This window comes from Oenanthe melanoleuca, chromosome 3 (genome assembly GCF_029582105.1).
Source record: "Oenanthe melanoleuca isolate GR-GAL-2019-014 chromosome 3, OMel1.0, whole genome shotgun sequence".
NCBI lineage: Eukaryota > Metazoa > Chordata > Aves > Passeriformes > Muscicapidae > Oenanthe > Oenanthe melanoleuca.
The window spans coordinates 66,835,774-66,862,903 of record NC_079336.1 but is presented as its reverse complement, the minus strand read 5'-3'; the positions used below and the strand labels follow the sequence as shown (position 1 = coordinate 66,862,903).

Below are 27,130 nucleotides of genomic sequence, written 5' to 3'. Positions count from 1 at the left end.
AGGCCAACTGCGCTCCTCCGCTTGGCTCCCGAAGAAGAATAAGTATAAAAAGCCCTGAAAGTCTTGCTGCTGAGCCAGCAGGAAACTCAAACTGCTCAGAGCATGGGAACCAAGAGAAATGCTGTGGCCAGCACAACAGGTATTGTTTGGGAGGAAATCCCGGCAGCAGACACGACTGCCTACGCACACACAGATATATGTGTATATGTTTAGTACAGGTTTGGCAAAAGGGAAGGTTGGGAAGTGTATGAGGAGAGAAGAATTGATTAGAAGTTATATCCAAGAAAGAATAAGGGAGCTGCTCAGCCAAGATAAACAGCTATTTCAGTAGCCAAAGAACTGCTCCATTTGCCACGCATTTAATCCAAGTAGGACCTCAAGGTAAAGTGATGTGTCTGGCCTTGGTCTCTTGACCTTGGGCTTTTGACAAGTCTTTCTATGTCCTGGATTTTGTTCACATTATGAATGAGTTTATGAGGCAAATGCCATGTTTCCCCCATTTGCTGTGTTTTGATTTATGTCAGGGAGCATTTCTTTACCTCTATTCCCTTTGAGTAAAAGGAAATGAGGAGACAGACTCCAGGAGCACAACTCCTGCACTCCAACCTGTGATGAGCATCCAGTCCCTGGGAACCAGAACTGAGGCACTCTGATGTAAATCCCCTGACACAGCAAGTGCTCAGCACCAAAAAGCCACCTCTGTGAATCTGCTTCCCAATGCACTACACCAGCTGCTAGCCATGGGAACAGTCTATCTGCAAATATGGTAAATTTAAGTGCAAAAAAGAGAAGGAAGAAGGAAAAACTTGAATTACATAACTTCTTTTTTCAGTGAATAAAAAAGTGAATAAAAGCTGTGGTAAATGAGCTCACAAATGTCACATTCACAGGGATCACAACAAGAAGTTTGACAAGATTATGGTGATCTAGAAGTATTTTAATTATTATGTCTTACAGTCTTTCTTGACAGAGATGCTCCAAAGAAAGAAACCTGAGAGCAACAGATCATCCCACCCAGCTCAACACTCCTTGTAATCGTTCCAAGAAGAAGCAGCTGTGAAAAGCCCCCATAAGAGAATGTGTGGCCTCAAGTCTTTGGATAAACACCAAAAAGCAGTTTGGAAACCTGGCTGAAAGAGAGTCTGTAACACCAGTGGAAAATGTGGCTAAGAGCTTACCTCTGCTATTAGCAATTTTCCCACAATAGGTTTTTCCTCTGCTATCTGAGAGTTCCAGGCTACTCAGGACTTCTGCAGTGCTTCTATCCCTGAAAGTGCACTGCAGAATCATGGCTGAAGGAGGGAGATCTGAACTTTTACCTCCTGGGCTCCCAAATGAAAAGTCCTCAAATATGTAGGTGTCTTAAAACTCTGCTACTGCCTTAGTGACCCTGGCATGGGCACTGAGCAGAGATGAAGGTCTGGTGAGCCACACAGTAGGAGAGGCAGCTGGTTGCTGCAGAGATAACCTGGGATGTTCAGAGCAGCCACACAGAGCAGAGAATGGAAAATGTGACTGGTCCTTTGTGGCAGAAGGGACAGTCACATGCAGGAGATTTTAGTCAGCAGTGTGAAGCTCAGAGATTCCCACCAGTGCTTCTCCCTGTAAGGGCAACCTGCAAGAAAACAAAGCAGTCCCCTGGGGAACAGCAGCCTCTCAGCCCCAGGAACTGCCCTGGTTTCCATCCTGCAGGGTGGTGACATGAAGCAGAGGAACTCTCCTCTCCTCACCTGTCCCCACTCAAAGAGTACTTTGAGGAATGGGAATTAAACTGCAGTACAGCATGCCTGCACAGCAGAGGGGCTGCGTTGTGCATCACTCCTGCCCCAGGGAGGGTTGTATGCACTCTGCACCCACAGAAACAGCTGCATGGCTCCCCCGTGCCCCTGCACATCTGTAAATGCAGTGCTGTTCACAGGAGCAAACGAGCAGCCTCCCAGATCTCTGCGGGATGAGCAGGGAACAGCCTGTGCCACTGCAAGTGCAAAGGTCACTGAGTCATCCATGTCCTCCTCCATGAAGCACAGGGACTGAGGGTGCAGGAAAAGATAACCCACCTCCCCAGGGCTCAGAAGCAGAGGGAAAGAGGTGAAACCCTCCCAGCAGCAGGCTCTCACATACAGCCTTGGCACTACGTCTCCCTGCCGAGCAGGAAATTGGCTGCCATTACGTAGAGCCCCATTCAGCCTCCCAGGCCCATTCAGAGAGTGCTGGGGTGGACTGCCAGCGAGGGGACACCCATTGGCAGAGCCGTGAGCGCTGCACAGACAGTCCCTGCCCGCAGGGTGGGACACCTGCCAGCCCCGTGTGTTTGCCCGTGTTTGTTACGGGAGACCGAAGAGAAGAACGAAACTGTAAAGCAAGACAATGCTTCTAAGTTGATGGGGAACATTTCTTCCCGCATTAATTATTTCCCATGCTATTCCTGGCAGTGACCTTCACCAGGAAGGAAAAAAAAAAATCAGATTTGTTTTTATATCTTTTATCCGACTTCCTATGCTAAAGCCTCTGGCTAGAATGACTCACATTCATATCAGCCATCACATTATATTACACTCTATCAGTGCTGCTACCTGTCTTGTCTTCCTCAGCATTAGGGTTTGTTAACATTAAACCCAGCAATTTGCAGCTATATTTAAAGACTACCTGCTTCCGTGGCAGTGTCCATGATACTCTTGTTTCATCTTTGGAAGTAATACCATGAGGATTACATTTGAGACTGCTGGCAAACTGCCCCAGGTTTAAGGGAAATTTTTCTGTTGCAGAGCAGGCACCTGTTCTCCAACCACTTATGATGAAATCAGTGGCCTGTTATGTACCCACATGCCCTGGTAGAGATTCCTAGCATTATTTCTGCTCCCTGTGTGCAAGAGAGCTGCATGCTGAAACCATTGCCCCGTGGGGGGAATGATCCTCATGGTTCCTCATCAGTCATTGGCCCAGCTTCCTCTGACCACAATTTAAAGGGTTGAGTAGAAACTACACTAGAGGAGTTTCAGAGACTAGCACCATCCTTGTTCTCTCATTTCATTCACACTTGGTTTCTTCCTCTGTTTAACAAATACTGTGCTTGCAAAGCATCACCTTTGTCATGAAAGGTGTGTTTGCAAGCAGGTTACCTTCCAGATTTTTCATTAAAAAAAAAAAGGCATTTGGATTGCAGCAATGGCCTATCTCCTGCCAGAACTGAAGCTGTTCCATGCCAGGAGCTGTGTGAGTGCCCAGAGAGCAACCTAGCCCTCAGCTGCCTCCAGCCTAAAAGTGAAGCAGCCTAAAGGTTAAAAGAAAAATGTCATACTAGAGGTTTTAACACAATAACATATCTGAAAAAGAGTTTGATATTCGTCCTACAGAGTTCCAAGGAAACCTAGTGAAAATGCAACCATCCCGCAGAGTCTGGACACTTTTGCCTGCCACAGAATTGCTGTTATGTGTCCACCATTGCTGAAAGACCCCTGACCTACAGTATGAGGATGGAACAAGTGCTGATGCTGGCCGTGCTGGGGCCCTTCTCCATCTCTGAGTTGTGGCTCATAGCATGTCGGCAGGGCCAGTGCAGAATGTACCAATCTCTTTTATAAACAAAACAGCACCATGAACCTTGCTGTGAAATCAACTAATTTAAGGCAAATTGCAGCAAGTGTGACAAACAGCAGGAGGTAAGGGAGGCTTAAGGGTACTTCTAAAAGTGTTTATTTCACTGACAGCCCCAGAAGAGGTCATATTCTGGAACTGGCAGAATGTTTTCAGCAGCCATTGTTCTTTCTAATGCAGGTCTATCTGATTTTCCATGACACAAGATCTAACTGCTGGGTTTGAGGCTGTACCACAGGATTTTAGTTCAAAAAAAAAAAAAAAAAAACCCTGAAAGACTTTAAATATATATATATTCAAGTCCCTAAATAAATACATAAATAAACATGACACATGAAAACAAATACAATTTTTCTTTACATTTATAAATGCTTTCATTCATTTACTGCTGCATGGAATATATTCAATGGCTTATTGTCATCCTGAGATAATGGGTATGCATTAATATCCATTGCAAAACCATCTCTTCGTGTTTGTAGGCTTTGTTGATAGAGGAGAGGAAATACACAGGCCCTCCCAGGCAAGCTCTTATTCACAGGTACAAACCTTTTTTTCAGTGATGAATGAATCCTTTCAGAAATCCTAATATCAGCATTTATACAAAGTGGCCAATGTAAACAGTAACTGCTGGTTCATTATTCTTTTTGTATCCTTTGCCAATTTATAAATCTTCCCAGTTAGTGTTGAAACAGGCACCGTTTTGTTGGAAAAGAGCAAAAATTCATTTAGGAACTGAAATCTACTGATGGGAGTAGATGACATAACCTCAAGGAAGAGATTTCCTGTGAACCGCACCAGTGTGAGAGAGGAGGAGACAGAGTAAGGAGATGGGGATTTTGATACTTGGATCATATCTCACTGCTTGAATTCTCCCAGGAGATTTTGTACTACTTCTGAAAGCAGCAGCCAAAAATATGCTTTGATGTATCTTTCATCTAAAGTTATCTGTATTGATAAACTATGTTTGTGCAGATAAAGCACTGAATCAGAGAGGACATTTTTGTTCCCACTTCTACCACAAGTTCTTAGTGTGTCCTTGGAAAAGCAATGAGAGTTTGTGTGCCTGACCCCAGCCTCTCTCAGACAAGCAGAGGAGAGACCATTTTCCCACACAGCAGCATGGAAAAAAGTTCTGTGCCTCATGAGATGGACAGGTCCAACTGTACCGAGTCCTCCTGAAAGAAGAGAAAACATATTTTACACTAGTCAGATTCAGGCTCCTCTAAAATTAATCATATGATTCATTAGGAAACAAATTCTTCAGTTCAGAAATTACCAGTAACAATCTTTTCTTCTGGGATTATTGCTCGCACAGATGAGCCAAATAAAGGACCATTTCAAAGATTGTGATTAATTTCAGAGCAAAGACACTGGCTTTGCTTTGATTGAAGAGGAATGTGACTTAAATTAGGCCAGCTGACTTTGTCCTGAAGAGGACTACAGTTTCTCACATGATCTGCAGCATAGCCAAGCTGTGGATGGTGACCTCTCTGGCCAAAGCCACAGGACATTCAACTCTGCCCTAGGACATTTGCCCCAGTAAAGAGAAAATAGACTGGATGGAAATGGAGTTGTCAGAAACTGTTGAGGGCAGCTGTAGATTACAGAAAAAAAGCACTTCCTCAGATCATAGGGTATGATAATTTCTCCTACTTGCACTCTGCTCCCTGATGTAACTGAGCATTGCTGGATTAAGCTGAGGAGACAGGGAGATGGAGGGGCAAGAAGTAATCTCTTTTGGTAAGGGAACATGTATAGTAAATAACAGCTGCAAAGGCTCCCTCATGTATTGAAGTCATTATAATTCAGTGTTTTCATTCCCAAAATCAGGCTTTAATGGGAAGCAAGTTTCAACCTTTCTAGAGGAGTACTCTACAATAAGCTTGTTAAGCTTGGAAAGTACTTTGGGAGCCCCTGGGATGAAAGGCGCTCTAGGAATGAAAGCTGATATTTACGATTATTGCTTGAAAGGAACAGAGAGGAACAGCAATGTAACTTATGAATGGCTGCTGGTGCTAAAAAACATAAAATTGACTTGGTGCCAAAGAAGATAGTCCTAGCTCTCAAACCAGGATGACAAGGATTTAAGAGATGCAAAAAGTGGAAGAGACTCGGGCAAATAACAGCAAAAGCCAACCTGATTGCAGGGCAAATAGGTATCTTGTGAGTTTTTCTTTTCTTCCTCCTAAATTGCAGGCCATATCATCTGATCTCTCTCATCCCAGCTCTGCCAGCCAAAAGATGTCGTTAACCACAGTAAGTACTGCTGGTTTGTACTCAACAGAGGAACCTACAGATCCCTTTGGACATCAGGGGAGAAAAATATCCTTGGTAAGTGGTCATATGTTATGGACTGGCCTAAGCAGATTCACATCTCACTCAAAGGACTAAGAGCAGAAGCACTTCAGGCTAATGTAAATTAAACTTCTCTATTTTAGAAAGCTATAAGAGAAGAAATCAGGCTAGCAGGCTCTGCTCTGGCAAACACTTACCTGCATACTCTCAGCTTGTAAAATGCCTGCTATTGATTTTACACTGGGCATCTGGCCCCCTAATGTGGCACTCCACAGCTCCTAGAGAAGATGTTTCTCAATCCAGATCTGCTATTGAGACATCTTTATGTTGGTCTCCTGCTCTTCCACTTCTCCCTGAGAAGAGCTAAAAGAAAATCCTTTGAGAAAAAGAATTCTGAATCTCCACTTCTTCAAAAACAAGCCTGAAAGTGACTCCAATGCATAAGAAATCTTCCCTACAAAAACTCACAGGATCTCAGGAAGTGATTTTTTTTTAAATATAGCAGAGAATAACACAGCATGTAGTACAGGCTGAATGCTAATATAATACACATTTAAATTAGATATAAGGATATTATTTTTTTAATGAGCTACTGCAATGAATTAACAAATGAAAAGCTGTGCACTACAATTTACAGGCTCCAAATGAAGACAGGATACCTTTCACAGGTATGCATCAAGCAGATGTGGGTTAGTGGGCTAGAAGAATTGGAGTGGCTCTAGGGACAGGGATTTTGCTAATGAACACCCCATGCAGGTTAGCAGCCCTCTGTGTCTCTTGAGACAAGCCTTGCAACCTCTCTGCAGGCAGTCTCCCACATTTCAAATGTGGTTGTGCCCCACATCCCGGAGAGCAGCATGGTTGTGCTGTCTGGGTCACTGAAGATAGAGCTGAGCCCTGGCCTCACCTCTGACTCTGGAGAAGCACCATTTCATTGAATTGACCCTGACAGGGCTGCTCGGCACTGCAGCTGCAGCACTGGCACACTGTAAAGGGAAGAAGGTCCTCTGGCAGCTTGTGCTGCTGGGGCTGGAGTGTGCAGCATGTTCCTGCAAGGTCCTTTGCATCAGCCCTGCTTCTTCTTCCTGACAGTCTAATGGATCTGTATTAGAAATAACAGAAAGTCCTTGGCCTTTTTTTCCCCCTCTTTATTTCTTTTTTCCTTCCCTTCAGCTATTTAGGCCAACTCTGGCTAATCATACTCTCTAACTTATACTCAGTCACTGCCATGGCAACCATTTCAACATGCTGTTCATAGACTGCCTCTGAAACACACACACCTTGATGCTTCAGGAGAGGCATTAAGGAGAGCAGAACTATCATCTGCTACACTGACACATTTTTCTACAGTATTACCTCTGGCAGCATGAATCTCTTCTTTTAGCTCTGAATAGCTCATCACTTGTTCTGTCCCCTTTTCCTCCCACCAAAATAGGTTCTTTAAAAACTGACACAGATTTATGGAGATGAAAAAGAAATGGTGTGGGAAGGAAAATGCATTTGGAAATTCCACTCTCTGGCATCTAAATTCACTCTTGTCAGAATCCTGAAAGCCTGTCCTGTTACTGCTTCATAGGAAATCCTGAGGCCTGATTACAACATGGTGCTAATAATGCCAAGGTTGTGGGTTCAATCCCCTATATGGACCATTCACTTAGGAGTTAAACTCAATGATTCCTCTGGGTGCCTCCCAATTCAGAAATTCTATTTTGTTCTGTTGTGCCCCAGTGGAAAAGGAGAAAGCTTTGGGGGCTTGCTTTCTCATTTTCTCAGACTCCAGGAGAGAGGCAGCAGCTCAGGAATAGGGTAGGTGCTTCTCCTTTCTCCTTTGCAAAATGGCTTCTCTTCAGAAGTGCAGCTGCCCTGCAATGTGCAAAACCAGGTCTGCCTTTGTCCAAGTACAGAGAGCAAGATTTAAACAGCAGTGAAAAAAGATCTACCTGGAACATGTAGGTGCATTTTTCCAACAGTCACCTCCGAGGATCTTGCTCAAGGTCTGCAGTAATTAGGTTTGCTTTTGTCTAGTCATGATGCCTGGCAGCTGGGCAGCAGTGAGGTGTTGCACAGGTGTCTGCCATGCTGCCTTCAAAAGGACCATTTATTCTGCTCACACTAACACGCTCTTCTCCCAGACGCAGTCAGAGGGGAGGCTCTGACTGCCAGCACCACGCTATTAAAAATCCCTTTTAGTTTCTTTATGTAATTATAGCTGCTGTGTGGAAGAACCTGATTCCATGTCTTGAATGTTTTATGTGTTTATGTGTGCAGGTTTCAAATGTGTATATATCACATGTAGTGTCATGTTGATGCTTATCAGGTGTAATTACACTATCCATTCCTTTATTACCATCTTTTTCTGTGTTTTTATCATTGTCAGCTGGCCACTAGCCACAAACAAGGCCTGCCCACACCACTACCACCTACTTGACATCAATAAGAAAAATGTTTCTGATGCTGACCAAAGGAGAAGAGAAATTCAGATGCACCCATGAGCAAGCAAATATTGACACACCTAAAGTAAAATGTGTGGAACATTTGATTTCTGTTTAAATTATTTCAGTTTAAACTCAGCCCCCCTAGCCATAGTAGAGCACCCTCAAATACAATTCTTCAAACTGAAATGTTTCCCAGGCACAAAATCTGAGAGACAAGAGGCAGGAGTCTGTAAGGCAGGCAGATAAATCTCAGCCAACAGGTAAATAATATACAGCAGTCACCTTTGCCCTGTTATTTGAGTGCAGGCACATGCAGACATGCACATTGTTTTATAAGAACTGCATATGCACTTTCCAACAAGCATCATTTATGCATACTATCTTCCACTGAAATCAAGCCTCTGAGACTGCTGAAGTCAGGAAACATTATGAGTTCAGAAAGAAACATCATGTAGAGTCTATGAAATCTCTGGGACTCCTTGACTATGTATAGCATGCTTGGGGGGACCCAGATCTTCAGTTGTCCTTTCTAATCTGCAACCTAAAGTCAAGGCAAAGGCTGTCAGGAGGAAAATATAGGACACAGCTGACTGCTTTTAGGCCACATACTTTAATGCTAACACGTTTCTGTAACTGTATAATAATCATGGACAAAATTACAACACATCTGTGAATGGGGAACACCATCATCATGGCATGCCTACTCCAACTCTTCAGTGAATCAAATTTCTATAAACCACCGTCATGAATTCAGACTTTAACCACACCTCCCTTTCCCAATGTATCCAAATGAGTCAGTCTCCCTTGGCCTGTAGGTTAAGGATGCACTCTTATCCCAATGTGAGAGGGGGCATGAAGTGACAAAGGCTAGAAATTAAGCTGGAAGTCTTTTCCTTCTTATGTCATGCTTTAGGTAACTTGCCTGACACCAGCCAGACTGGCAGCATCTAGAGCAGAAAATCAAGCCAGCGAATCAGGGCACGAGTAGGGGAGCTTGACCATCCACCACCAAGCTCTTAGTGTGGTCCTGGGTACAGTTTTGGCCCAGGCCAAACAGTGCTCTACCAAACTGTTCCCAAGGAGTTAGCATGGCCCAGCTGTTACCAATAGGTAGTCTGTATGTGATCAGCTGGTTTTGGAGAGCATCTCACTCTGCTACGCTCCACCCTACCAAATCCCACCAGGTGAGCACCTGGCCATACCTGACTTGTAGTCTGGGGAAAAGATGGTGCCATAGTTGTCTGTTTCTCCACTGGAAGGGATTAATTTTGATTTCACACCACAGGCAAGCAGAAAAGGTACCTTGCTGGCTGGCATCATAACAGCAGCAGGAGCAGCCCAATCCTTGGCATGTGGCCTCTGCAAGGCCCTCCTGCCCCAGCCCCAGCCCCAGCCTGATGTGCCTTTCCTCACTGCTTCAGCCAAGGAGGGCCTCGGACCTGACCAAGGGGGTGCCACAGACCAGCCAAGGACTTTAATTACCCAAACAGGTAGTGCATGAGTTCAAACCTGGGCTGAGCATTTGCTACAGACACATCCTCAGCGAGTCTGGCAAAACCATGAAATGAAGCTGGATGTCCTGAGGCCACCAGTCCTCCCTTCCTTAGCATTAGAAACTGGGAATATAAACCAAACCTTGCAGAAACAAGAGAGCAGCAGCAGTCAGTGATTCTGTCTTTGTTTGATAAAAATGAAAATATGTGGGTGTCTGAATAGCTGATCTCCTGCATTTTCTCTCCTGCATTTTCCATCAGAGAAACATGACCTCTTGGGAGGCTGCATTAACAAGCACCTCTCATTCCTCCACCCCTGGCTGGGCAGCACAACATCTCTTCACAGAACTGAGCTGAGGAAAGCTGACAGTTTACAGGCAGTGCAGAAACCTGTACTGTGCACTCTCATCTCCTTTGGAATCCAGCATTAGGTGCTGTCTTGCTTTTCAAAGAGATGTGAAAGAGATTAGGAAGTAAAAAGATGGTTTTTATATTTACTTAAGAAACATTCAGGTCTTGTTGTGTTCCAAGGGAGGGCACTGGCATAGGGCAGAGCTCAGGGCTGCTCCAAATCTTATGTTCCCAAGCAGGTCAGGAGAGATTGCAGAGAAAAGCAAACATTGCAAAAACCTTTTGCAATGCAAAACTCTACAAACAATTGCAAATTGTTCGAGTTAAAGTAGAGAAATTGCTTGAATGGTTTTGAACTGTTTTCCTTCTTCCTAATAATGAGCATTTTCTTTTTTGCAAGCATGATCCTGGAATGAGAAGTCTCATAGTTTGGGGATATGTTCACCCTGGGAACATTCACGTGACCTTTCAGATCACATTCCTCCTATTTATAAGAGTATTAGTCATCCACTTAGAGAGCAGAACTAATACCATGTTTGTTAAATGACTAAATGCATGCTATGAATAACCAGTGGAGGGTACTTAAAAATCACAGTTACATCCAAGATCACACAGAGAAGCCATGGCCAGCTAACGCTTAGATGGGACACAAATAATACTATTGCATGTAAAATACATTTGAAAAACAATTTGAAGACAGTTCATTCACAGGAAGAAAGGACTAAATTAATTGCACAGATTCTTTTCCAGAGAGAGTACACCTAATTATTTAGACATACAGGAGAGCTGGCAAGAATGCATGACAGCTGAAGACTTAAATGTGACAAAAGTCCAGGCAGAACTAACTGTAAGACCACAGATCACAACTCTGCTGGACCTTGGCCTTTACATGACACAGAAAACGTCAGGGTTGTTGTACTTCAACTTTGCAACTTTGTCACTGGCAAAACACGAGGTTTAGGAGCTCTGAGTAATGCCTAATATGTTGCTCAACTTAGCTTCAGGGAAAGCACAATACAAACCATGCACGCTATTAGCCCCAACATGTTTGTGAGTCCCAGCCATCATGAGTAAACTTTCTGTGCCTCAGATCTTACAGTGGCCAGCAAACTGTCACAAGCAGTATCAGTTCCTGGGTCAGGAAAAAATGGTGCTTCCCAGGCTCTGAGGACTTTCCTGCTGTGCATGCAGAAATATCAGCACTTTGGGAAGCATTTAGCAGAACGAGACAGACATAGTCAGTACACTCAGACCATTTCTGTAAAACCATATGAGTGCATGCATCCGTCAGGAGAGGATCTGAAGGAGAGGAAAGGAAGAGTGAAAGACAAAAAGGTGGGTGGAACAGGACGAAAGGAAGTATAGACAGCAGACTATGTGCCCCTCTATAAAAGAAACACGGAAGCAGTCTGGGCTGTGTGGGGTGCACATTTCTGACAGCAGGGAAAATGGAAATGGGAACAGCTCTGCAAAGAATTTACGAGAGTTTTGAATAATGATGTGTAAATTATGGGCTGGCATGCAGAGTATTAAAGGACTTTGAGCTCCCACCTGCCCCTCAGCATTAAAGTCCAGTGATGTGCTTTCACACTACAGGATGGTGTTGGGGGGACACTGGAATGCCTGGCTGCACTACGCTTTGGCCAAACCTTCTAAGGGTGAGGTTGGACATTACTGGCAGGAAGTGCCCAGCTGTAGTCACCTGGCACATAAGGGAGCTGCCTCTGCCAGCACACCTCCCCAGTGCCAGCCTGCCCAGAGGGAGGCCAGCGCCACACCACAGGCAGCTGCTGAAAGGTTCAGTGAGAAGGTGGCAGCTAAAGGTGCAAACATCACTTCCTCATTGCAGCCTCCGTGAATGGCCCTGCCTGTGCAACACAGAGGATGTTTTGAATGGCACAGCACAGGCAGTGAATCATCATATAATCACTGCTGGTGTGTCCCAGCCTCAGTGTATCATCAAACCTTCCTTTGGGTCAAGTAACCATCTGAGTCTGACTCACCACCATCACACAGGTTTCTCCCAGCACAGGCTGGTGTGGTCAGTGAGCAGAGCTAATTGAACACGCTCTCACTGTTTCACCCATGATCCAGGAGGGCTGGCAAGGCTGGGTGCAGCTTTCTGTGCAGACCCTGGTAGCACAGAGGGTTCCCACAGACCACCTACTCTGTTGGTACCAACACAGAAGTCAGATAGCTAATTGTTAACCATGTTAAATTGTCACTGTTTCCTTAAAAACTCCTCTGGGTCAAAGGGTTAGCACTTTCATGGGCTAGAACTATGTCAATAACAAGACAAGGCCTCCAAAACTCAGAATAATTGAGGCTGACAGGGACCTCAGGAGGTTATGTGGTCTGACACCCTTACAAAGTTAGGCTTCAACATCCCCCTCCTGGTCCTCAGAGTCCGAGCTGCCAGCGTAGAGGAAGGAGAAATCCCATGCTAGCCAAGGAGTGCTTGTGCTGCTGAAGCCCCACCCAGATCACACAGTTAAGAAATAAAACTGATGGAAAAATACAGCAACATGAGGTAGTAGGAGAGGGCCATTGGAAAGATAGAGTAAACTGAGGGAAAGACCAGCAAAACTAGTGTAGGAGAGAGAAAGCATGTTTGCTCCCTTTGCTGACAAGATGGAGGCAAGAAGGGTGGTGTGAAGACATTTCTCCTTTCTCTCAGTTTGTTGCACATGGAAAGAAGCCACTTCCTGACTCTATGAAGGCAAAGTAAGAGTCAAGGTTGCTGCAGCTGGAAGAGGGAGCAGAGTCCTGGCTTCACCCTGCCTGCACAGTTCTTCCTTTACAGGCCTTGAGAGGGGTGGAGGGAAGGGGCAACCCTCATTCCTCTCTAGGCCAAATGGCAGCAGGGCTCAGCAGGTCTCACCTCCACCCTGTCACTAATATCAAATAATAATAGTATTTAGCACTTCCATAATTACCTTTGCACTCTGATATCACAGACACAGCTGAATTGGAAGTCATTAAGATCATTATAATGAGCTTCAGTGGATCCTTACAGTCAGAGGCATTATTTAGCCAGCCCTCATTTTCGTGGTTACATCTGAATAAGCACTCTGCATTGAGGTGAGGTTTGCCAATGAGACACTCTGGCTTAAAGGCAGTCTCCTACTTGCAAAGGCAGAATAAGTGTCATTATGCATCATGTTTCACCAGACTTCAAAATGCCAAGGAAGGTAAGTCAGGTTACAGCTGACTCCACCTTCAAGTTGTAATGGACTGGCACGTGGAGAAGGTCTGCCATGACCCCCAGCCATGGAAGCTGCCATTCTGGAGGCCTTCAATGCTCAATACAAGCAGCCACGAGAACCTCTCACTGCAGGCATCAATTCAGCAGGAATTGTTACTAAAGCAGAGAGGGCAGAAGGCCAGAAGCTCTGGGAGCACCTTGCACTGGGAACAGGAGTGCCGTGCTGACCCAGTGAAGGGCTGGGCTGCTGGCCAGAGCTCAGGTGGGCGGCACGTGGACATGTGGCTGTTGCTTGACTGAGCATTGCTGGGGCCTGTGAGCAGAACTGAGTCCAGAGCCATCTGCAGAACAGAGATCTGCTGGTCTTGGGTCTACTTACAGCCTCACTGAAGACTTCTTCCTTTGGCCTTTCACTAAGAAAGAAGTAAATGCCCCTTTATTGTGGTTACTTCAGTTCCCTGCTCATAAATGCAAATAGAGGCACTTATTTCTCCCATTTTTGTTCACCCTTTGTGTTTGAGCTGTGAATCCCTTGGGAATCCAAGGGCTTCTTATTATTAACAAAAGTAATGTTCTGCTTTTGTTACTGTAGTAGGAGGAAATGTAGGAACACGGAACAAACCCTTGTAATGCTATTTCTTATGTTTAAAAAAAAGAACAAAAAGGTAATCGAGTGTAATACTTTGACCAAGAGCAAAGGTAAAATCACAGCAGCTGACTCAGCGTAACAGAAAGAACTTAATAGAGTTGGCAACGTTTCAGCCTGCCTTCTTGGGGACATGAACATGGGAACATGTTAAGAGTAGCATAATATGTCCAAAACACTGTCTGGATGAAAGAAAAGAGTTAGTGTTGGGCAAAAGTATTATTTTCAGCAGCAAGAAAGTTATTCTGGCAAAGCATGAGCACAAATTTGTGTTTATTTCTTGGTGTTCAGTTACTGTCAACATTAAAAATAAACCAAATCAAGGCAGAAAATGTAAGCCTGCAGTACTGGCCCCAAATACAGCTGAAACACTCTCCTAAAGTGTTTGTGATCTAACTGTTCAATCCATCCTCCAGAAGTAGGTTAAAACAGAAGACGGGCAAGAACCAAACAAGCTTCAGTGCAGCTTAGAAATACAGTTAAGACACTATTTCTCTGCTTCAAGACAAACTGGCTCTTACAAAAAATATTGAGGAGCAATGACACTTCCTGAGCTCTGGCTGTATCTGCAGTGGAAAGGAGTTTCCCATGCCATTTCCTTAATTAGCACAAATATGCTGACAACCTTCTCCACGCAGAAATCAAGCCATAGGTCACTAAAAAATGGATCTATCTACGCATCCAAATTCACCACATGCTGAGCCAACATGTTGCAAAGCCGTAATCAGTACCTAGATTATAACATGGCTTTGTCATGCATCCAGCTGCTGAAACAAACTTGGATGTCCCAATATGAAACCTATTTGTCCTGCAGTCAGCAAATAAGAAAAGTGCCAATATATACATTCAATGTTTTGCAAGTGCTAGGATTGTGTGTTGGCATTTATTGGATCATTTTGACCATTACATGCATTTATAAATATGATCAGTTGAATTAGAGAAATAACATGATCTGAAGATCAGATTCTAAGCTTGCTTAAACTGAAATAAACAGGGAATAACTCATTTGGCATCCAGTAATTTGCTCTGGTTTCATCATGGAGAGATCAAGGCCATAGTTACCTCTTGACACAGCTCAATCTGAGCTTTAGTCCTTGTCAACAGCACGTGCTATAGTACAATCATGCAGCAGTTGAACAGAAAAGACAGCATGCCAATACAGTAAATAGTGCAGTGCCAGCCCTAGGGAAAAGTTTAGCAAGCTTATGACAGGTATGGTTTAAGCGTGTGAACCTGAGCCTTGTTCCTCAGACAGTTTTTGCCTTGTTGGTAACGCAGCTGGCAGGACAAACCCTAAACACAATTTATGCCTGGCCAGCTCCTGGCCAGCTCACAGCTAATTCTGAATGAAAGCTGTGATGTCTAAGCTGTTTCCTCCTGGCCAAGCAGCCCATTTTGACTGGCTCAGTAAGGCTGCTGCCTGCTGTGCCGATAGGACACTGCAGCGTGCCAGTGTGACCCCTTCTCCCACATTTCAGCTGCCCCTAAAGTAGTGCATCTGCAGTGTGCTGCACCAGGGGCTGCTGCTCTCAGAAGGCTTCTTCCAGGAATTCGCCTCTGTCGTTACTTGTCTGTGGCGTCACTGCCCACATTTTCCCAGAATCACTTGGCACCGATGTGGCTGGCCAGCATGGCAGGTAGCCCTGCCAGCATAGCTGCTGCTTGGAAAATCTGCCCTGTGCATGTAAGCTGAGCATCTCACTGGTTACCCGCTATAACTCTTTTAGCTGGATACAAGGTCACAGTTGTGAATAACAAGAATGTCTCTTTGATGACATTGATATAAATTACCTGTACTTTCTTGCCAAATAATAAAAAAAAAAAACAACACTAGAAAGTGATGCCCCATGAAGAACAAATTAGATCCCATTTTGTGTCCCTTCACCTGTAGAGACAGGTTTGAATGTCACTGAATTCTGAACTTGTGACTGTCACCTAGCCCAAAATGAATGAAACCAGGCTGATGGCGAAATCTGTAACTTTCCTCTTGAGCTGTTTTCTTTCCTGAATTTTATTTTGCTACACTTACTTATTCATTTCAGTACCACAGAGCAGCTTTAAGACACAAATGCACTGTCATCTGCCACAACAAATTTTCCATAGGCACTGTCAGTAAAAGCACATCCTTCAAATTTATCATTACTGGATGGGACTCCTCCTGAGCTGGTGAGGCTAGAGGGAAAACTATGCCAAGGGTCAGACCTGGGAGGTAGCAAGCACCCACAACTGGCCTTGGCTTCCTTTTGAGGTACAAGCAGCTGAACCCTCCCTTGTAGGGCAGCTGGATACTTCAGTGGTTACACGGGGAATGGAGACAGATGTCCTTGCCTGCTTGCAGAAGGACAAGAAACTGACAGGAAGCAAAAGTGCTTCCTACTGCTCAGACTGCACCCTGAACCCTTGCTGCTGTAAAACAGCCTTAGTCTTCCAGGGAGAAGGGGAGGGATGGATTGAAAGTTAAGTCTGACCTTCCTGGAAGAATGACTTACTGATGCTGTGCTGGGCTGAAATATGAAACCATTGAAACTCTGGGCCTAGAGAGAGGGAATTACCAAATCAAGCCCAGCATGATCCAATAAAGCAAACTAAGTCTCACACAGAAGCTTCCTCTTCGTAATACCATTCCTTCTCTCTGAAAGACACTTTGCATGTTTTAACCACATGGCAGCAGTGATCTAGACACCAAGAAAGCTGCCAACGTCCGGCTGTGCGTCAGCACAAGCCAGAGGAACATAAATCAGGCAAGGTGCAGGTACTCAACTCATTTGTAAATGCTTCTCCAGGGATCTCCATTGTGCTCAAGCAGTGGCAAAAAACCCCATCCACACAAAGACTGACACACCTTTGCCTCCCACTGACCTCAATATAAAATTCATATTTGGAGAGCAGAACCCCATGATCCTGGCCTCATTCACATCAGTTTCACACCGTTACCTCCTTCAGAATATCCTATCTTTGCACAGGTGTTCCCAAACCTGTCTCGCTCAGCATCTCTGAGAACCACTAATATCTAGGTCTTTCTTCACCTGAACACATGTGCAAGCACCACACAAACTTTCCCTGCAGTCCCTCAGCTGCTGGGCCCTGACCAGGAGGTACCACCAACACAAGCCCTCTTCCACAGCTCTCTTTCTCTGGAGGGTTTCTGCTGCATTACCACAGCTGAGCTGCTGGTTTAGAATGTCAAAGTCCTTCCTGCTGGAAATAAGAGCACCACTCACAGCATACACTTCACTTGAGCTGGCATTGGTTTCATCCCATTTTCTAGTCTTTGCCATGACAGCTTAAAAGTTTGGGTCTGTGCCTTGTTTACAAACTTGGCTCAGGAAAAAAAACCTCAGCTGACCAAAGGCTAGCAGGCTTGACCTCAATCATTAGCTGATATGGGGACTTAGTGAAGACTTAGGAAGTGCTAAACAAGAAAATGTCCAATATCTATGGCCCAAGAGGAGTCTTTCCCCATTTCTCACCTCATAGACAGCACTGTGCCCAATGAACATACCATAGCACAATACACAGAAGAAATTATCTCTATCCCAGACATTGTAAAATAGTGTACTGAATTACAAACTGGAGCAAGGATGTGATGCAGAAGTCCCAGACAGCCTTGGAGGCAGGATTACTCATGTATCACAAAACTAAGATGAAATTGTGCTACTTACATTGCTATAGGGCAAGGAGGAGGGAGAGACAGACTTTAGCATTTCCAGAAGACTTGTTTTAGCAACTAATGACATATGGGGACAGGATTCTCCAACCTCCCCTTGGCTCAAGAATACAAAATCCTATTTCCCCATATACCATTAATTTACTAGCCACCTAGTTAAGTGCTGTTTAAAGCCCTAGGCTTTAAATTATTCTTGGCTAATTCTTTGTATTGGCCTCTGCCCTGCAATAGGGGCAAAGACCCTTGCTTTGGGAAACCATTTTCCTTCAAAGTTGTCTGAGCTGGCTCTGCCCTTCCCCCAGAGGTCAGGTGTGTCTACAACCAGCATCTTGAACTGATGAGATCCCAAAGAAATAAGTAGCTTACACAGGTGGAATTCGGTAGAGATAATGGAAGTAAACACCAGCTTGATATTTGAGGAGTTTCTGTGCACAGTTTCATTTGTGACTACTAGCCCACAGGTGTCCTACAAGCTAAGGATGCTTCAGCTGACTCGTTTTTTCACACCACCCTCGCATGTTTCTAAAAGCATCTCTCCTTTTGATCACATGGCAGCAGGTACTCACTTGCTTACACACACAGCAGTGTTACAAGTGACTGTGCTGAACACATGCTGCACCAGTGAGCTCTGCAATATTATCTGTGGCTATAGGGCCACCACCCCTCCCACACTGTCTCATTTTTCTCAGTGCAACTCCTGGTTTGGCCCTACTCAATCCCTGGCCACTTTTCAGAGGGAAGCTTGCTCTTCCTCTCCTCCACCCCTCTGAGCTCAACAATCAGGAATACAGAGAAAAACTTCTGTTCATTTGTGCTTGGGATAAGCCAACAACCAGCCCACACTCTGTCCAGCAGCATGAAAGCCAGGTTATGTGAGGACATACCAGCAGAGCCCACATACCACTGCTGGGCTATGAGCACTTCAGATATGACTGACTCTGCTCAGGAGACTGAAATATAAACAGCAATTTCTGGGAGGAGTGGCTCCATCCAAATACTCCCCCATGTTAGTCACAGGCTAAAATAAATAAATAAACAAAGCCATATAATCTCCCAGTTGGCATGCTCACAGTCATGTGACCGGTGTCAGCCCTCACTCCAAGGTGAAATATGGATCCAAAGACTGGGTCCTGACTTCACAGTGCTCCAATGGCACAAACAGGGCAGGCAGCAGCCCTAACTGGGCAGGCACAGACTTCACCCACCTGGCAGACAGCAGAGCCCAGCTGTGTGCCACCTGCTCCCAGCTCCACCACGCTTACATAAGGGAAACATTGAGGGGGCCAGGACACATCTAACCCAGAAATCCCCATGTGACCAAGTGGATCCAAAGCAAATCCATCCCACCCAAAGTCACATCTGGGAAGCAAAAGAAACAAGGGCCACTGCAGAGCAGGGACCTGAAGAGGCTGGGGAACAGGCCTAAGGAAGTAGTTTCCTCTTCCCCTGTGCTTTGGTGAATGGGCCTAGCTATGCAGGGAGCCAAGAGGGCACACTGGGGCTGAATCAGTCTAGACTTGTTCTGCTTCTTGTCCTCCTTCCCGTGGCATCTGCTGCTGGCCCCTGTCAGAGGCAGGATGAAGAGCTAAGCAGACCTTGCATCAGGCACAGCACAGCCATTTGTACTCCCCTGCCTTGTGAGTCTGGCCAAAGCTCCTGCGTGTGCATGAAAGATGATCCCAGCATTAAATATACTCCTCCTCTTTGTCCAAGCTAGAAATGGCTCCTCAGCCTACAACATCACCAGACTATGTTAAAACATCTAAGTATAATCTGGAATGCAGCTGGAGGTCCAAGCATGGATGAGCAACCAGGATACTATATTTTAACAAGACCTATCCCAATGGGATCTGAAAGCTCCTAAAGTGTTTCTGCCTGTTGCTAATTATATTTACTGGTGGTGGTTGGCATTTTTTTTTTCCAAGCTGAAGATGAGTCAGAAAAAGAAAAAAATAGTCCTTTATTGTTGTGGTAGCAGAAGGATGTCTCCTGAGGGTGTATGTAATGCACTACTGTCACGGCATGACAATGGAAAAACTGACTGCTGAGCCAACCAAACCCCCATAAATACCTAATGATATCTCTCTTGGCCCAGATTTTCTACAAGTCGGTGCCTGAACTGCATACAAAATGACAATCGATATGAACGGATCTCTCTTCTCAACAGAGCCAGAATTTAAGAGCCCAGCTGAGCATTATATTCCAGTTCATACAAAGACATCCTTTTAAAGGTCTGTCATAATAACTTAAAGGTGGTGATCCAGCAAAAAAACTGCGAGGCCTCTCCTCAGGATCTCCCCCACGCTCCAGCCATGAGCACAAAGAACAGCTGGCCTCAGCGAACAGACAGCGTTATTAACTACAACATGGTGACACAAACAATGAGTGCCTAGGTATGTTATTGGGTTTGCATTCATGTGGGAAAATAACAACGTTTTCTTCCTTTTCTCCTTCTCCTCCTCCTCCTGGCTTGAGTAGCTCTGCCACCTCGTGTACTGGGCTGGGGAGGCAGCCGTGCCAAGCACCTGGCCCAGTTACAGGTATGTGCACAGACACAGGGAGCCCGTTGTGAGAAAACCCAGCCTTAGCAAATTTCTCTGGCCACCGTCCAGCCCCTGCACATTGGGCAAGAGACTCTCCCTGGCCGCGGTTACATCAGTCACCACCACCTCCCTCAATGTCATGGCACGGGAAGCGGCTGCCAGGGGAGGGGGGGAGAGAGAGGGAGAGAGAGGCAGTCGCTGTTTTTTGAAACAGGCTGTCCAAAAAACATTACAACACCCTTGCCGGTTTCCAGTGGGTTTGCTCAGTTCCTCCCTTCCCGAGAAGACCACACAGGCTTCGCTGGGGCGTTCCGCCCTGCCGCAGAAAGGCGGTCTCTGGGGCCCACCGCTCCCGGCAGCCGCTGCGCTGCAGCGTGATTCCCCTCGCTTCCTGCAGAGTGTCTCCCACTTGCCATCGAGGGCCAGAGCCACACTCTAAAGCTGGTATTTAGGGGGAGAACATGAGCATTTTCTTTCTTTCTTTTTCTTTCTTTCTTTCTTTCTTTCTTTCTTTCTTTCTTTCTTTCTTTCTTTCTTTCTTTCTTTCTTTCTTTCTTTCTTTCTTTCTTTCTTTCTTTCTTTCTTTCTTTCTTTCTTTCTTTCTTTCTTTCTTTCTTTCTTTCTTTCTTTCTTTCTTTCTTTCTTTCTTTCTTTCTTTCTTTCTTTCTTTCTTTCTTTCTTTCTTTCTTTCTTTCTTTCTTTCTTTCTTTCTTTCTTTCTTTCTTTCTTTCTTTCTTTCTTTCTTTCTTTCTTTCTTTCTTTCTTTCTTTCTTTCTTTCTTTCTTTCTTTCTTTCTTTCTTTCTTTCTTTCTTTCTTTCTTTCTTTCTTTCTTTCTTTTCCCAGAGGGAGATTTTTCATGCTGCTCTGCCCCCAGCACAAGGGGAGGCAGGGCTGGAACTGGAGCATTCGAAGCCCCTCACGGTTCCACTCGCTCCTCTCACCTTCCTCTGCTCTGCCTGCTCCGGTCCCTCGCATCCTGCCGGACCCGCACGCTCTGGGCACAGAGGCTGCCCCAGGCAGCCCTCAGGACAGCAGGACTGTCCTTCCCGAGCCGGCAGCAGGTCACAGGGGCCCGGCTGGCACTGCCAGCGCGGGCGGGCTGGAGCAGCGCTGCCGGCACGGCCGTCTGCCAGATGCCGCTCCCGGCTGCTGCCGAGGGTCAGTTTAGAATGACATCCTCCCAGGGAGGGACAGGGAGTCTGGTCTTCGCAAGCGCTCCGAGCAGACCCTGGACAAGGGATGGCGCTTCAAAACAGTCATCTGGGGTGTGGTGTAAGCAAAATCACTCTATAAAATAGAGCAAAACTGGCAGACAGAAGTACTGCTCCTGGCATGAATGTACTTCCATATTGATTCAACGCTTAAAAAGGCAGTGAATGAGAAGGAGGATGTTCTTTCTTCAAACCCTGCAGCAAATTCACTTTCGCTTTTGGCAGCGTGCTGTTTTCTCACCCCTCAGCTCCTTCACCCTGACCGCAGCAGCACCTTCCTCCACCGCCAAACCCTCTGCGCTGCCTCCCCTCGCTCCCTCCTCTGCTCAGCCTCTTGCCTCAAGTCCTGCTAGAGGAGGAGCTGAAATTTTCGCCTGAGCACCCTGGCAAAAGCAGGGAGACATTGCTGAAGCCGTCACCCATGCGGGCTGTGAACCTGCCCCTCAGCCCTGCCTCTCCTGGGACAGGAGCCCGTGCGGCTTTGCGAGCTGGCCAGACCGGGGGAGCTTTTCTCCAGTCACAGGCTCTGCAAGGATTATTTGGCTGCAACATATCATATGACTTTGTTCTTAGAGTTACATTTTAACTGAGAAAGTTTAACAAGTATGACTTATGGGCTTCTAAAATTGGCAGCAGAAAAATGAGCTGAGGAAGTCATGGAAAAAAACCACAAGCGAGGCCATTCCATGTTATGCACAATTTCTGGGCTCTTTTTCCAATCTTCTGGTTTTTTTGGATGGTGGAAAATATTTTCCAGCTACACAGGCCTGGCTTCACTGAGTATGTATTTATGCCAAGTTTATAAAAAGCAGCTGCAGACATGGTTGAATGAAAGGATTACACTGCTGTCTGTCTTCCAGAAGGTGCTTCAGTTCACACCCTGTCCCACAGAGCAAGGCTCACTTCTCAAATCTCCATGAATTCATGTAAGGAAGGACAAAATTTGAACCACACAATACAAACAGCTACGGCTGTGCATGCGAGTGGGCACGCACATGTGTGCACAGAGCTCTCTGGATAGCTACTAGCAGTTCCTAGCCACTGCTAACACTGGCTTTTAGCTCTCCAAGTTTACCACCATTCCTCCAACCCCTCCTCACCCTACAGCCTGGTCCATCTTCCATGAATGCAAAAATGGGGAGAGGGCTTTCAGGGTCAAGACCCTGGTCTCAGTGTATTTCTGCTGCCTGCATCATGCATACCCGCTCTCCAGCTGCTCCCACTGAAGTTCAGGCTTCACCAACCTCACGTATTTTCAGGCTGCCAGGCTTTAAGGCTAGGAGGGATTGCTGTAAGCATGCAGCCTGATCCCCTCTGCAGCACACAACACTGAATTTCAATCAGGAACCCAGGCAGCAGAGGCATAACCTTAATTTTCAGCCATGCCTTGTCACAGTCTTGGCCTGATACACTAGTCACAAGAGGAGAGTCGCAAATTATTCTTCACTCTCCTAAACAGAATGGCTCCAGGGAGTGGGGGGGGACAAACTGAAAGCAAATGTATATAAAAAGGTAAGGTAGGTGGTAAGCTGCAGATCATGCATTACAGATCTGTATCCTGCTGTTTTTTCAGTCAAGTACGTTAGAATAACAGTACTGAGAACGACAGTGTTACATCAGGAATATCGGTCAAGACAATATTTCCTGGCAATTGTTTGAGAAATGCTTTTCTCACAGCTAATTGCTCCCAAGAGGCTGTGTTTTCTCTGTTTTTAGAAGGAGAGTGATTAAGAAAGAGGGTTTTTAAACCTCTGCACCCTGCTGTGGGACAAAGAACTGTGGGGGAAAGCAAGAAAAAGAAAGGAAAGAAAAAGGCACAACAGCTGTAATGTTCTATGAAATGATTTTGTTCTGTTCTCTTGCCGAGGTGGTGGGTGCAATCATCAGTTTGGCAGAGATAAATACAGGAAAAGCAAGCCATTTTTCAGGAGCAGCTGCAGGAGTGCCACATTGCCATCTAGCGACACGGGCTCTGGAAACTGAAGCCACGGAGCTCCGCCGGCTCCCGAGCCTCCTGCACCAGTGCCCGCCGCTGGCCAGCACACCTGCACATGGGACCCACTTTCCTTCTCCTGATATACAGCCAGGCTTCAAAACTGCAAAACTGCTTGGCCTATAAAGGACAGGTGTAGGAAGGCAAGGGGAAAAGGGAAAAATTCCATAAAGAAGTTTAAGACAAACTTGGCCTTGCTAGGAAAAGCTGGTTTTTACACTGAAGCCCACAGATTCTCATCTTCCATTGCTGCTGCTACTGCTGCTGCACACAAAGCTACCACAGCTTCATCATCTTCTGCAGTTATCATATGGATGTCTGTGGCAAAATGATGGGCTGGCAGGAACAGTGAGCACTACCTTGTCTCATGGAGACAGGCCTGAATCTAGACCTAATGCCCTGTTCCCAGTCACATTGGACCAAACACCTGTGTGCCCTGATGCTATCTGCAGTGCCAACCCTGAAAATTTGACTCCACTATGTACATCTGCAATGTACCTCTGCATTTGTATTCTAAAAAGAATACAAATGTTAACCTTTTAGCACTTTAAAAGCTGAAGTGCTAAGCCCCTTAGACAGCAAAAGGCAGGCACTCCTTCTTCAGAAGATGCCCAGCAAAGGGCAGCATGCAAATTCTTTTGTATGATCTTCACACAGCAAGTTAAAAAGAAAAAAGAGCTTTGGTATATGAGAATTCTGACTTTCACTGAAAGCTGTTAAACTGAAAGATCCTGGCTACAGCAGACATACATTTACCCAGAAAACACTCCCAGTGCCTAAACTCTGCCAGAAGACACCATCATTTTGGGAAGCAATGGAAGAAGCCTTGCATCAGGCATCCAAGACTGCCCACAAAGCTCTGCTTCATGGCACATGCCCTTCCCACTGAAATAAATGACCAGTCTCACACCTAATAGGCATGGAAAGGTAATTAGCAGCAGACTGTATTGGCTTTGGGGCAAAGGATGATGCATGTAGCTAATCATTAACTCTGTCTTTGGTCCCTGATTCCTGTGAAGCTTCACAAGAGCACAGCTATACATCTGCAGGCATGTCAAAAAGGGTGATATTCTTTGGTATTAGCAAAAAATAATGTGATCTTCCAAGAAAAAAGGAAAATGCAGTTAAGTTCCTCCAAATAAAGATAATCAGTGCTACTCCAGTGAACTACTCTTTCAGCAGCATGTCTTCAAAAACCCAGTGATAGTCTCTACAAATTCTTTGGTGACTAAATATACTATGAAGACCTACAAATACTTTGAATTTACAAAACCACTCCTGCATCAATTAATAACAAAGTTTGTGGTGTCACCCCCTGAGTCCCACATCACCTGCAACATTACCAGGAGCTGGGCAGGCAGAATTTGAATATTCAGGTTTCAAAAAAGGAAAAGCCATGAAGACTCCTGAGTCTGAGCCACTGCTGTTCTGTCAGACTGCAATGTGTTTCTTTTCTTCTTTAAAATCAGGGTGAGATCACTGTTTATCTTGAAAATGTGCTTCCCAAGGTAGGAGATATCCATCTGTGAAAAGATCTAAAGTCTAATGACAAATATTGTCAGGCCTGCTGAAGATCTTCAAGAGTAATGCAGAAGAGAAAACACTGCTCCTGACTGACAAGGTCCTAACACCATTCTGAAAACAGCCAAAATAGAGAGGGATTCTAGACAGGAGTCAATTTTTCCCCTGCTTCACATTTTATGACCAAAAGCATGGGGAGAGCACTGCTCCAGTATCAATACATTCCATCCCAGGGGCTGTGTTCCCTTTAGAAAATCAACATAACTTATGAGCACTTGCTTTCATAGTTGCCCAGAGAAGCCAAGGTGCCCAAGTGGTGCTCAGGCTCCCACTGAGAATCAGATGGTCCATTGGCTTTGGATGGTGACAGGGCACACCAATCTCATCATCTGACTTCCTGAACATGTAGTTACCACATAACCAGCTCCTGCCTAGCATGTCCCCCTCTGCTTTCTGAAACCAGCTCCAAATTAGAAAAAGGAGGATAGAGCCAACAGTTCTGCTCTAACCACCAAGAGTAGGAGAGTCAAAAGCATGATTTAGAAGGCTGCATTGTTTTTAAGGATGAGGCAGCTGTCCAAAACAGGGCTACAACTTTCTCTCTGTAAAGAACTTCTCTAATCTGCAACTGTTTTATCAGGTTGTCAAGCATTCACTGTTTGCAATCCAACATCTAGGATGGACACTGACTCACTGCACTGCCTTCTAGGCTGTTTCCTTTATTTATGCCTGCTTTAATATCTATGACCCAGCTTTCCCATTTGCATGAGGGTATCACTGAATTTCGGGCACTACAGTTTGGGCTGATTACAAAGTTGTGACAGAACAGAGTTCCTTTTAAAGTTGCTATCTAAGAACAAGCTAGATTTCTGAAAGGCTGCTGCTTACATTTTCAATGCAGAAGGTATTTACAAACTGCAGGACTGCCAGCAGAGCAATTAACCCAGTGCTTGACAGCTCATGTTATTGCTTTCAGTTGGGAGGAAGTTGTGCCTCAAATCTATTCAGTTATCAAGAGTGCCTTTAATAATTCTTTATTTTGGTAGGTTAAATTATATAATCAGATCTATGGTTGGTTGAAGTCTGATTTTTTCTGATTACACTAGCAACTAGCACTAATTAGCCAACTAGTCTAAAATTAATGTGACATAGAAAAGAAGCAAGCTTCAGAGTTTCAAACAAAATTCAGATAAAATACCCAATTACTACCAAAATATCATACTATCCTAAACCTTACCTTCTCCCTTCCTGTGTTAGTCCCAATGTCCTGCTCTTGACTGCTTAGGTTTCCAAGAGGAAAGGGCCATGCAGAGTAAGTTATGGGATCAGGACTGCAGGCTGTGAGTTTGCAAAAGCAGAGACTTCATCTTGACAGATTCTTCAGAGTGCCACACACATCTCTGCTGATACAGAATTAATAATAATAATAATTTCATGCTAAGAATTCTGCCAGTGCCAATAGTCAGTAAATAACATCCCTACAAAGGAGTAAAAAAGGGCCCTCAGTAGTGTCAGAAAACTTCTAACATAAACCAAGGAACCTGATTTAAAGCTCAAACCTTTAGATGGAGAGATAAAAACAAATGAAACATAAAGCAAATAGCAAGCCCTCATGATTATGCAAATTCAGGTGTCATTATAGCAAACAGTTCAACTAGAACTCAATAAATATGGAGGCTGTAACCTGGGGTCAAATGGGGCCTCCCTTCTTTATATAGGCAAAAACTTCCATCTCCTCAGTGCTAGGATCTAGCAGTCTTGCTCACAGTAACTTACAGGATCAGGCTGTATTATACCAGGTCAAAGTAAATCTTCATCAAAATCAGACTGTTCCCACCAGTAATGAAATACTGCTATGAATTGATTAGGTGTGTACTATCAATTAAAAACAAGGGAGAGTTTCTCAAAGAACATACTTGCTCAAGAATCCCTTTTCTTAATTTCTCCATTTAATTAGTCATTGCATTATAATTCACAAATTCATGCAATAATCATTGTCATTTTAATAATCAAAGCTGAATATACATTCTTTCTCATTAAATAATATTAAATACAGCAAGAGAGGCTAACCAGGTTGTTTCAGAGCTCCAGGGAAATGCTCTTTTACATACATGGTAAAACAGGCAAATACTGTTTTTTTACAGCAAATTTCTGTATCTTCCAGGCTATGTTACA

General features: G+C 44.9%; 2 long non-coding RNA genes across 3 annotated transcripts; one reads left to right on the top strand and one right to left on the bottom strand.

Annotated features, from left to right (window-relative positions):
• Positions 1–3,938: 3,938 nt before the first annotated feature.
• Positions 3,939–26,668, bottom strand: LOC130251741 (uncharacterized). Of its 2 annotated transcripts, none has more exons than XR_008840215.1 (3): positions 26,193–26,668; positions 6,087–6,252; positions 3,939–4,769 (listed from the first exon to the last, which is right to left on the bottom strand). It is a non-coding gene; the product is annotated as an uncharacterized LOC130251741 (long non-coding RNA). The 2 variants fall into 2 exon arrangements; XR_008840214.1 differs by lacking the exon at positions 26,193–26,668 and adding an exon at positions 21,172–24,579.
• Positions 4,797–8,933, top strand: LOC130251740 (uncharacterized). The gene is made up of 3 exons (XR_008840213.1): positions 4,797–5,334; positions 5,820–5,925; positions 8,267–8,933. It is a non-coding gene; the product is annotated as an uncharacterized LOC130251740 (long non-coding RNA).
• Positions 26,669–27,130: the final 462 nt, after the last annotated feature.